The sequence below is a fragment of the Nerophis ophidion genome, linkage group LG10 (assembly GCF_033978795.1).
Source record: "Nerophis ophidion isolate RoL-2023_Sa linkage group LG10, RoL_Noph_v1.0, whole genome shotgun sequence".
Classification (NCBI taxonomy): Eukaryota; Metazoa; Chordata; class Actinopteri; order Syngnathiformes; family Syngnathidae; genus Nerophis; species Nerophis ophidion.
Window position 1 is genome coordinate 45,083,936 of NC_084620.1, and position 10,350 is coordinate 45,094,285.

A 10,350-nucleotide genomic window follows, 5' to 3' on the forward strand; every position below is an offset into this window, starting at 1 on the left:
AAATCATTTATGGAACATTATTAGTAATTTTTCCTGATTAAGATAAATTTTAGAATTTTGATGACATGGGACCAAGCTATATTTCTAACAAAGACAAATCATTATTTCTTCTAGATTTTCCAGAACAAAAAATTTAAAATAAATTCAAAAGACGTTAAAATAAGATTTAAATTTGATTCTGAAGATTTTCTAGAGTTGCCAGAATCATTTTTTGGAATTTTGATCATAAGTTTGAAGAAATATTTCACAAATATTCTTTGTCGAAAAACAGAAGCTAACATGAAGAATTAAATCAAAATGTTTTTATTATTCTTTACAATTAAAAAAAAATGTACTAGAACATTGATTTAAATTGTCAGGAAAGAAGAGGAAGGAATTTAAAAGATAAAAAGGCGTATGTGTTTAAAAGTCCTAAAATCATTTTTAAGGTTGTATTTTTTCTCTAAAATTGTCTTTCTGAAAGTTTTAAGAAGCAAAGTAAAGAAATAAATGAAATTATTTAAAGAAGTGAAGACCAAGTCTTTAAAATATTTTCTTGGATTTTCAAATTCTATTTGAGTTTTGTCTCTCTTAGAATTAAAAATGTTGAGCAAAGAGAGACCAGCTAGCTAGTAATTAAACCAATTTAAAAAATAGAGGCAGCTCACTGGTAAGTGCTGCTATTTGAGCTATTTTTAGAACAGGCCAGCGGGCTACTCATCTGGTCCTTACGGGCTACCTGGTTCCCGCGGGCACCGCGTTGGTGACCCCTGGTCTAAATCAACGGTGCTTATTCTCCTTTTATCTCTAATGGACTGCTTTAATAGGCCATGTACATTTGTTTCTATATTTCTTTTATAACATATTGTAGAGTATATTGTATATATTATACATATCCTGTTGTATTATTACATATTATATTGCGTAAATGTATCTTAATCATTCTTTGTATGTTTTCCCTTTAGATCACACACACCTATACCACACTTGTCCAACTTCACCATTAAAGACTGCCTGCAAGTCCCTCTGTGCCCTACTCTCTGGCCGAAGTCCTTGTCCTAAGAAGATATCAGACCAGCATTCCACATCCAAAGTAGCCTACTCAATCACATAGCACATCACAGACACATCAAAAGACATTAAAGAAATTAAAAGAGCAGAGCTGATGCAACCAGCCATTTCTACATACAGCCACAAAAGTTAAAAAAAAAAAATATATCCACCGTGGTGGCCTCTGTGTTGTTCCACGCCATTGTCTGCTGGGGTGGGGGGAGCATGGCCAGAGACAGGAGCAGACCCAACAAAGCAACCAAGAGAGACGCCCACCAACTCTCGGCAAGTGTCCAGTCTGCATGGATGAGCGAGGATTCGTACAAGGAGACAGGTGCGATACAGTGGGGCAAAAAAGTATTTAGTCAGCCACTGATTGTGCAAGTTCTCCCACTTAAAATGATGACAGAGGTCTGTAATTTACATCATAGGTACATTTCAACTGTGAGAGACAGAATGTGGAATCCAGGAATTCACATTGTAGGAATTTAAAAAAATGTATTTGTAAATTATGGTGGAAAATAGTATTTGGTCAACCATTCAAAGCTCTCACAGCTGGAAGGAGGTTTTGGCTCAAAATCTCACGATACATGGCCCCATTCATTCTTTCCTTAACACGGATCAATCGTCCTGTCCCCTTAGCAGAAAAACATCCCCAAAACATGATGTTTCCACCCCCATGCTTCACAGTAGTTATGGTGTTCTTGGGATGCAACGGATGATTGATCCGTGTTAAGGAAAGAATGAATGGGGCCATGTATCGTGACATTTTGAGCCAAAACCTCCTTCCATCAGTGAGAGCTTTGAATGGTTGACCAAATACTTATTTTCCACCATAATTTACAAATAAATTATTTAAAATTCCTACAATGTGATTTCCTGGATTTTTTTTCACATTCTGTCTCTCACAGTTGAAGTGTACCTATGATGAAAATTACAGACCTCTGTCATCATTTTAAGTGGGAGAACTTGCACAATCGGTGGCTGACTAAATACTTTTTTGCCCCACTGTACCTGCTCATTCAGCCAAGACACTGAGAAGCTTGTCCGTCCCGGCGCTGTGCAGTCCTGTCTCTTCATCCGCATCTCCTCCAGTCTCACCGAACGGACTCTGGGGTGGCAGAGACCCAGCAGCTGGTCTCCATGGCCAAAAAGCTCCCAGAAGGCAGATTCAAACGTTCACAAAAAAGCACTGCACAAGTCACCAAAGTGCTACTCCTTGTCACACAGTACCAAAGGGTCCCGAACCAAAAGGCAAACAAAAACCCCACATGAAAACAAGAGGGGGACATCAGGAACACAAAATGATGAAACAAGAGCACAGAGCCCCTTGTAAAAAAAATTAATTAAAATTATATCCAGCGCCCCCCGCAACCTCAAAGGGTAAAAGCAGTGGGAAATGGATGGATGTACAAACCCCGTTTCCACATGAGTTGGGAAATTGTGTTAGATGTAAATATAAACGGAATACAATGATTTGCAAATTATTTTCAACCCACATTCAGTTGAATATGCTACAAAGACAAGATATTTGACGTTGAAAATGGTAAACATTTTTTTTTTTGCACATAATCATTAACTTTAGAATTTGATGCCAGCAACACGTGACAAAGAAGTTGGGAAACGTGGCAATAAATACTGATAAAGTTGAGGAACAAACACTTGTTTGGAACATCCCACAGATGTGCAGGCTAATTGGGAACAGGTGGGTGCCATGATTGGGTATAAAAACTGCTTCCCAAAGAATGCTCAGTCTTTCAGAAAAAAGGATGGGGCGAGGTACACCCCTTTGTCCACAACTGCGTGAGCAAATAGTCAAACAGTTTAAAGGCCTACTGAAACCCACAACTACCGACCACGCAGTCCGATAGTTTATATATCAATGAGGAAATATTAACATTGCAACACATGCCAATACGGCCGGTTTAGTTGACTAAATAGCAATTTTAAATTTCGCCCGAACTACCCTGCTGAAAGCGTCGCGGTACGATGACGCTGTGGAAAGGGGCGTGGTCCACGCGTTCCCTGCGGGCAGGGTGTGTGCAGCGATCGACCATGAAGCAGCTGACAGGTGAGTGGATAATCTCAGCTGGAACGAGTTATCTAATCACCTGTTCCTTTATTAGCGGCACGGGAGACCTTGAGAGGAGAGGGAGAACGCGGAAGCCACGCGGAGGAGGACAAGCCTTTTCCACTCCGGAAGGTTTATACCAGGGGTCCCCAACCTTTTTGAAACCAAGAGCTACTTCTTGGTTACTGATTAATGCGAAGGGCTACCAGTTTGATACGCACTTAAATAAATTGCCAGAAATAATTTGCTTAATTTACCTTTAACTCTATGTTATTGTTGATAATTAGTGATATTCATCTTTGTGGGAACACTGATCATCTTAATGATATATATAGAAACAGATAAATGTTGAAGAAAAAAAGGGGTATTTCTGTCTGTCATTATGTCGTACATTTTATTTCTTTCTACATAAGGTTTTTTGCAGAGAATAAATGATGAAAAAAATCTTAGTTGAACGGTTTAAAAGAGGAGAAAAAATGACAATTATCTTCAATTTCGACTCTTAAAAATTCAAAATTCAACCGAAAAAAAAGAAGAGAAAAACTAGCTAATTTGAATAGTTTTGAAAAAATTTAAAAAAGAATTTATGGAACTTCATTAGTAATTTTTCCTGATTAAGATTATTTTTTTAGAATTTTGATGACTAGGTTAAAATCCAATCTACGCTTTGTTGGAATATATAACAAATTGGAGCAAGCTATATTTCTAACAAAGACAAATCATTATTTCTTCAAGATTTTCCAGAACAAACATTTTAAAAGAAATTCAAAAGTTTTTGAAATAAGATTTAAATTTGATTCTGCAGATTTTTTAGATTTGCCAGAATAATTTGTTTGAATTTTATTCATAATAAGTTTGAAGAAATATTTCACAAATATTCATAGTCGAAAAAACAGAAGCTAAAATTAAGAATTAAATTAAAATGTATTTATTATTCTTTACAATAAAACAAATACATTTACTTGAAAATTCATTTAAAGTCTCAGGAAAGAAGAGGGAGGAATTTAAAAGGTAAAAAGGTATATGTGTTTAAAAATCCTAAAATCATTTTTAAGGTTGTATTTTTTCTTTAAAATTGTCTTTCTAAAAGTTATAAGAAGCAGAGTAAAAAAAATAAATTAATTTATTTAACAAGTGAAGACCAAGTCTTTATAGTCGGTATAGCTCGGTTGGTAGAGCGGCCGTGCCAGCAACTTGAGGGATGCAGGTTCGATCCCCGCTTCAGCCATCCTAGTCACTGCCGTTGTGTCCTTGGGTAAGACACTTTACCCACCTGCTCCCAGTGCCACCCACACTGGTTTAAATGTTACATAGATATTGGGTTTCACTATGTAAAGCGCTTTGAGTCACTAGAGAAAAAGCGCTATATAAAAAATATATAATATAAGTCTTTGACATATTTTCTTGGATTTTCAAATTCTATTTGAGTTTTGTCTCTCTTAGAATTAAAAACGTCGAGCAAAGCGAGACCAGCTTGCTAGTAAATAAATGCAATTTAAAAAATAGAGGCAGCTCACTGGTAAGTGCTGCTATTTGAGCTATTTTCAGAACAGGCCAGCAGGCTACTCATCTGGTCCTTACAGGCTACCTGGTGCCCGCGGGCACCGCATTGGTGACCCCTGATCTATACCAATTGGTAACACTTCCGTTCGGCTTGTTCGGTGCGCCTGCTACGTTCCAGTGTCTCATGGACCGAGTGCTGCGACCCCATGCGGCATACGCGGCTGCCTATCTGGATGACGTCATCATCCAGAGTGGCAGCTGGGAACATCACATGCGGCGGGTGAGGGCGGTGCTCGAGTCCCTAAGGCGGGGGGGGGGGCTCACCGCCAACCCGGCAAAGTGCGCCGTTGGCCGGAGGGAAGTACAGTACCTGGGGTACCACTTGTGGGGTGGGACAGCTGCGGCCCCAAGTGGACAAAACGGCGGGCATTGCGGCTTGTCTACCTCCCAAGACGAAAAAAGAGGTGAGACAGTTTTTGGGACTGGCGGGCTATTACCGCCGGTTCGTTCCTCAGTTCGCGGACTGGACCAGCCCACTGACTGAGCTCACCCGAAAGGGTGCTCCAGAACTGGTCCAGTGGACGGAGCAGTGCCAGCGGGCGTTTGAGAAGGTGAAAACAGCACTCTGTGAGGAGCCGGTACTGCACATGCCAAACTTTAACAACCCTTTCTGTCTGCAGGCGGACGCGCCGGGCCGGGGACTGGGGGCGGTGCTGTCGCAGCGGGTGGGAGGCGTCGACCGCCCCGTACTTTACATCAGCCGGAAGCTCTCAGACTGGGAGGCGAGGTACAGCACAGTGGAGAGGGAGTGCCTCGCCATCCGGTGGGCGGTCGGGGCCCTCCGCTACTACCTGCTGGGGCGCGCCTTCAGTCTCTGCTCAGACCACAAACCGCTACAATGGCTCCACCACATGAAGGACGCCAATGCATGGATCACCCGTTGGTACCTTGCATTACAACACTACAACCTCCGAGTGGTCCACAGCCAGGGCGCGCAGATGGCCGTGGCCGACTTCCTCTCTCGCCTAGGGGGGGAGTGGGCGCGGCCAGATGGGTGTCCGGCCTGAGTCTGGCGGTGGAGGCATGTGGCACGGGGTGTGGTCCACACGTTCCCTGCGGGCGGTGTGTGTGCAGCGATCCGCCATGAAGCAGCTGACAGGTGAGTGGTAAATTTCAGCTGGAACGAGTTATCTAATCACCTGTTCCTTTATTAGCGGCACGGGAGACCTTGAGAGGAGAGGGAGAACGCGGAAGACACGCGGAAGACACGCGGAGGAGGACGAGCGGCTGAATAGCCGACTGCATGGGTGGAGCGAAAAGTGACACTGGTTGATTGCGAGTACGGGCTGAAAAAGCCATCACTATATGTGTGTGTAACAAGATTAAAACATTGTAAACGCTGCCTGGAGTGTGCTGCCATTCCTGATCCAGAAGAACCCAAGCAAGAGCATTTATACAGACGCGTAGATGACGCGTGCGTGTGACGTCACGGATTGTAGCGGACATTTTGTTCCAGCACCGATCCCAGCTATAAGTTGTCTGCTTTAATCGCATAATTACACAGTATTCTGGACATCTGTGTTGCTGAATCTTTTGCAATTTATTCAATGAATAATGAGGCGTCAAAGAAGAAAGATTTAGGTGGGAAGCGGTGTATTGCGGCCGCCTTTTAACACAAACACAGTCGGTGTTTCCTTGTTTACATTCCCGAAAGATGACGGTGAAGCATTACTATGGAACAGAGGGGTCTAGCGAACATGGTTCCCTACCACATGTCAACCGGCAGGTTTCGGTGAGAAAATGGTGGTAATAAGTCGGCTTTTACCGTAGACATGAGCGGAGAGCTTGCGTCGTTCCTCCTGCAGCTGTGGACTCTCTTGCCTCCTCCCACTGGCCGCCCCCGACCGTCGGATGCTTACACCGTGGAGGAGGGGGAAAAAAAAATATCTCAGCCCGGCTGCCTTCGCCTCGTCGAGAAACGTGGCTTCCCTCGGAGACGCTGCCGGTCACCACACCCGTGGCCACACCCCTCCGACTTACAGGTACGACCATATAATCTCATTAAAACACTAGTAACACAATAAGCAGATAAGGGATTTTCCAGAATTATCCTAGTAAATGTGTCTAATAACATCTGAATCGCTCCCACTGCCCTCGTCTTTTTTTTTTCTAGTCCTTCACTCTCACTTTCCTCATCCACGAATCTTTCATCCTTGCTCAAATTAATGGGGAAATCGTCGCTTTCTTGGTCCGAATCGCTCTCGCTGCTGGTGGCCATGATTGTAAACAATGTGAGGAGCTCCACAACCCGTGACGTCACACGCACATCGTCTACTACTTGCCGTACAGGCAAGGCTTTTTTATTAGTGACCAAAAGTTGCAAATTTTATCGTTGATGTTCTCACTAAATCCTTTCAGCAAAAATATGGCAATATCGCGAAATGATCAAGTATGACACATACAATGGACCTGCTATCCCCGTTTGAATAAGAAAATCTCATTTCAGTAGGCCTTTAAGAACAACGTTTCTCAAAGTGCATTTGCAAGAAATTTAGAGATTTCAACATCTACAGTCCATAATATCATCAAAAGGTTCAGAGAATCTGGAGAAATCACTCCACGTAAGCGGCATGGCCGGAAACCATAACTGAATGACCGTGACCTTCGATCCCTCAGACGGCACTGTATAAAAAACCGACATCAATCTCTAAAGGACATCACCACATGGGCTCAGGAACACTTCAGAAAACCACTGTCACTAAATACAGTTTGTCGCTACATCTGTAAGTGCAAGTTAAACCTCTACTATGCAAAGCGAAAGACATTTATCAACAACATCCAGAAACGCGGCTGGCTTCTCTGGGCCCGAGATCATCTAAGATGGACTGATGCAAAGTGAAAAAGTGTTCTGTGGTCTGACGAGTCCAAAATTTCAAATTGTTTTTGGAAGTATTCAACATTGTGTCATCTGGACCAAAGGGGAAGCGAACCATCAACACTGTTATCGACGCAAAGTTAAAAAGCCAGCATCTGTGATGGTATGGGGGTGTATTAGTGCCCAAGGCATGGGTAACTTACACATCTGTGAAGGCACCATTAATGCTGAAAGATACATCCGGCTTTCGGAACAACATATGCTGCCATCTAAGCGCCGTCTTTTTCATGGACGCCCCTGCTTCTTTCAGCAAGACAATGCCAAGCAAAGAGTGCGGGTACTTTCCTGGCCCGCCTGCAGTCCAGACCTGTCTCCCATCGAAAATGTGTGGCGCATTATGAAGCGTAAAATACGACAGCAGAGACCCCGGACTGTTGAACGACTGAAGCTCTACATAAAACAAGAATGTGAAACAATTCCTCTTTCAAAGCTTCAACAATTAGTTTCCTCAGTTCCCAAACGTTTATTGAGTGTTGTTAAAAGAAAAGGTGATTTAACACAGTGGTGAACATGCCCTTTCCCAACTACTTTGGCATGTGTTGCAGCCATGAAATTCTAAGTTAATTATTATTTCCCAAAAAAAAACAAAGTTTATGAGTTTGAACATCAAATATCTTGTCTTTGTAGTGCATTCAACTGAATATGGGTTGAAATGGATTTGCAAATCATTCTATTCCGTTTATATTTACATCCAACACAATTTCCCAACTCGGGCTTCACGGTGGCAGAGAGGTTAGTGCGTTGACTCACAGTACGAAGGTCCTGAGTAGTCAGGGTTCAATCCCGGGCTCGGGATCTTTCTGTGTGGAGTTTGCATGTCCTCCCCATGAATGCCTGGGTTCCCTCCGGATACTCCGACTTCCTCCCACCTCCAAAGACATGCACCTGGGGATAGGTTGATTGACTTGCGCATTTTGCTAATTTAATGACAAATATAATCAAATCAAATCTTTAATGGATTAAATATAGACAACAGCACACATACTACTTAGTATGGTAATTGATTGCTACTGTTTTCACTCCACGTAACAATGAGCACATGGCTAATTAATATGGTAATTTATTCACGTGTGGATGAGACTTTGGTTGAGAGAGAGAGAGAGGGAAAGAGAGAGAGAGGGAAAGAGAAAGAGAGAGAGAGAGAGAGAGAGAGAAAGGATGTGAATCACTGCTGAGGTAGGTAACGTTAGCCAACAACAATTTGTTAATTACATTATTTTGATTTTGATTTGACTCAAACTGTAACTCCTAGATGGATTTAAGAAAGTTATTCGCCCGCAGCAGAGAAGAAGCAGCGAGGAATGAGAGCTGTAAGTGAAGTCCTAGCTAGCTAGGCAACATCATTGTCTTAAGTTCATGCTAAGTTAGCTAACGTTATTCCTTGTATCAAGACAAACATATTCATTTGCTGTTCGAGCTGTCGGAGGAATTTCCAATAAACATGAAACATAATGTTGGTTATTGTCTGCTGGTTCTGCATCAATGATGATTTGGAGTGAGCATGTGTGATTTGAGTGCTCCGCAAATGGTTTATCTTCGGGAAGAAAAACATTTTTCCATATCATCAAGTCGTGAGCCAAATTTTTAAATCATTCAAGTTTATTTCACAGAAAAATAGCACAGTAGACTTGTCTTGTTAATCGGTGTGACTTTGACTAAAATAATCTTGTTTTGTCACCAGAAAAATGGCTACAGCTAAAGCATCTGGTTTTGTTTCCAGAAAAAATAGTAACATTTCTGTATTTGTTTTCAGAAAGATGGCTGAAAATATCGGGTTTTGTTGCCCCATTTAGATTTTTAAAAATATATATTTCCATGTCTGTCCTGAGTTCTCCGCCAACTTGTTAGTCGGTTTGCCTTTTGCTAAAATACTCACTAATAGTCACTAGAAAAATGGCTAAAAATATCTGGTTTTGTTGCCACAATTTGATTTTTTTCTCCCTAAACTTATTTTTTTTCATGCACACATGTGACTGTGACTCACTGAAAATGACACACAATCCACTTCTATGTCACGACCCCCCAGTTGGGAACCACTGGTCAACTGTATAACAGTTACTGTAATATTTCCGTGTCTGTCCAGAATGATTGACCACTTTGCAAAAATGAAAACAAGACGTTACAGTTTACTTCACAGAAAATGATTCCCTGAACAGACACACAACAGTTGTTCATTTATTATACTACTGTGGCTTTATTGTTTTGTGTATATTTTATAGTTTTGTGTATCTGAAATAGGATTAGCCACATTGCCATAAATGGAAATTAAATAATATAAAAGAACCCAGAGATGTAGGGGTGCTTTATTTTTTGTTTTACTTTTGTAGATGTTAAATTTGCAGATGATTACTGCAATAAATATTTCAAAAAGATTCATTGCTCTTCCTTTTTGCTTTTAGGTGTAGCAGTTCAGAAGTCTGAAGTAAAAAAGTGCACAAGCAGGTCAAATGCATTAGTTAATTTCAGGTGGTTAGTCAAAGATCCATACAACATAATCTGATATGATTTCATAGTTTAAAGCACAATTTATGTATTTTTTATGATAAATAAGTGCTAAAGATGTTTTTGCTTGCGCGCTTTGCACACTCACATGAATTATTTGTGCCCCAGGTGTGCCCCAGTACAGTATTAGGTCTAGTGACGTCCCTGGGATGTACACTGTATGGTGATGAATCTAATAAACATTTCATTTGATTTGACATTAAATTTGCAAAATGCGGTTGCGCATTTTGCAAATTGCGCGCCATTGGTATTGTGCTTACAACACTAAATTGGCCCTAGTGTATGAATGTGAGTGTGAATGTTGTCTGTC